The sequence below is a fragment of the Petromyzon marinus genome, unplaced genomic scaffold (assembly GCF_048934315.1).
Source record: "Petromyzon marinus isolate PM22_M1 ecotype Great Lakes invasive population unplaced genomic scaffold, UKy_Petmar_22M1.pri1.0 PM_G_Scaffold_123, whole genome shotgun sequence".
Classification (NCBI taxonomy): domain Eukaryota; kingdom Metazoa; phylum Chordata; class Hyperoartia; order Petromyzontiformes; family Petromyzontidae; genus Petromyzon; species Petromyzon marinus.
In genome coordinates this window covers 242,501-245,000 of record NW_027422677.1, presented here as the reverse complement: position 1 = coordinate 245,000, position 2,500 = coordinate 242,501, and positions in this window count along the sequence as shown.

Below are 2,500 nucleotides of genomic sequence, written 5' to 3'. Positions count from 1 at the left end.
GGCGGGGATGTCTCTCTTGTGGCTCACGGGGCTGTTAGGGTGGCACAGAAATCCCTCGGAATGGGAAAACGGGTCATTTTCGTGTCGCCACATTGCATACGAACCGCATGAAACTTCCAGAGGCATTTGCAGCAGGAATGCATGTGCACTCAAAAAAGTGAATATTTCTCACGGATAGACCCCGTGATACGCTAGAAATTGGCGGGGATGTCTCTCTTGTGGCTCACGGGGCTGTTAGGGTGGCACAGAAATCCCTCGGAATGGGAAAACGGGTCATTTTCGTGTCGCCACATTGCATGCGAACCGCATGCAACTTCCAGAGGCATTTGCAGCAGAAATGCATGTGCAGTCAAAAAAAAATTGAATATTTTTCACGGATAGACCCCGTGAAACGCTAGAAATTGGCGGGGATGTGTCTCTTGTGGCTCACGGGGCTGTTCGGGTCGCACAGAAATCCCTGGGAATGGGAAAACGGGTCATTTTCGTGTTGCCACATTGCGTACGAACCGCATGAAACTTCCAGAGGCATTTGCAGCAGGAATGCATGTGCACTCAAAAACTTCTATATGTTTCACGGATAGACCCCGTGAAACGCTAGAAATTGGCGGGGATGTGTCTCTTGTGGCTCACGGGGCTGTTAGGGTGGCACAGAACTCCCTCGGAATGGGAAAAGGGGTCATTTTCGTGTTGCCACATTGCATAGGAACGCCATGAAACTTCCAGAGGCATTTGCAGCAGAAAGGCACGTGCACTCAAAAATTTTAATATTTTTCACGCATAGACCCCGTCAAACGCTAGAAGTTGGCGGGGATGTCTCTCTTGTGGCTCACGGGGCTGTTAGGGTCGCACAGAAATGCCTCGGAATGGGAAAACGGGTCATTTTTGTGTGGCCACATTGCATAGGAACGGCATGAAACTTCCAGAGGCATTTGCAGCAGGAATGCATGTGCACTCAAAAACGTCTATATTTTTCACGGATAGACCCCGTGAAACGCTATAAATTGGCGGGGATGTCTCTCTTGTGGCTCACGGGCGCTGTTAGTTAGGGTCGCACAGAAATCCCTCGGAATGGGAAAAGGGGTCATTTTCGTGTTGCCACATTGCGTACGAACGGCATGAAACTTCCAGAGGCATCTGCAGCAGAAATGCATGTGCACTCAAAAACGTCTATATTTTTCACGGATAGACCCCGTGAAACGCTAGAAATTGGCGGGGATGTGTCTCTTGTGGCTCACGGGGCTGTTAGGGTCGCACAGAAATCCCTCGGAATGGGAAAACGGGTCATTTTCGTGTTGCCACAATTGGCATACGAACGGCATGAAACTTCCAGAGGCATTTGCAGCAGAAATGCATGTGCACTCAAAAACGTGAATATTTTTTCACGGATAGACCCCGTCAAACGCTCGAATTTGGCGGGGATGTTTCTCTTGTGGGTCACGGGGCTGTTCGGCTCGCACAGAACTCCCTTGGTCCACCTGATTCGTGCATACAGGCAGCAACTAAAACTCTGTAAACCTGCTGTGAGGACATCTAAACAGTGGACCAGTGAGGCTGTGGAAGATTTGCGGGCGTGCTTAGACTGTACTGACTGGGATATGTTCACGACTGCTACCAATAGTCTGGATGAACTCACAGAGGCTGTGTACATCAGCTTCTGTGAGGACTGCTGTATCCCAACACGTACCAGGGTGAACTTTAACAACAACAAGCCCTGGTTCTCAGCAAAGCTCAAAAGGTTGAGGTTGGAGAAGGAGGAAGCGTTTAGGAGTGGGGATAGAGACAGATTCAAGGAGTCGAAGAACAGGTTTAGCAAAGCGGTGAGAGAGGCTAAACGACTGTACTCAGAGACACTAAAACACCAGTTCTCTACTAACGACGCTGCTTCTGTCTGCCAAAGGGCTCAGGCACATCACCAACTACAAACCCAGAGCGCCCCACACCACTAACGACTCCCGCCTAGCCAACGACCTGAACGAGTTCTACCGTAGATTTGAAAGACAATTGGACTGTCCTGAACCACCCCTTCCCACCCAAGAGGCCCCATCCCCCACCCATACTACAGAAACGACTCTCTCCTTTCAGGAGGGAGAAGTTAATGGGCTTTTCAAGAGGCAGAATCCACGCAAAGCAGCCGGGCCGGACTCTGTCTCTCCAGCCACCCTCAGGCACTGCGCTGGCCAGCTGTCTCCGGTGTTCACCAACATCTTTAACACCTCCCTGGAGACATGCCATGTACCAGCCTGTCTCAAGTCCTCCACCATCATCGCTGTGCCCAAAAAGCTAAGGCCAACAGGACTAAATGATTACAGACCGGTCGCCCTTACATCTGTGGTAATGAAGTCTTTTGAGCGCCTGCTCCTGGCACACCTCAAAGCCATCACAGACCCTCTCCTGGACCCCCTTCAGTTTGCCTACAGAGCCAACAGGTCTGTGGACGACGCAGTTAACATGGCCCTCCACTTCACCCTACAGCATGTGGACGCCCCAGCATCCTACGCCA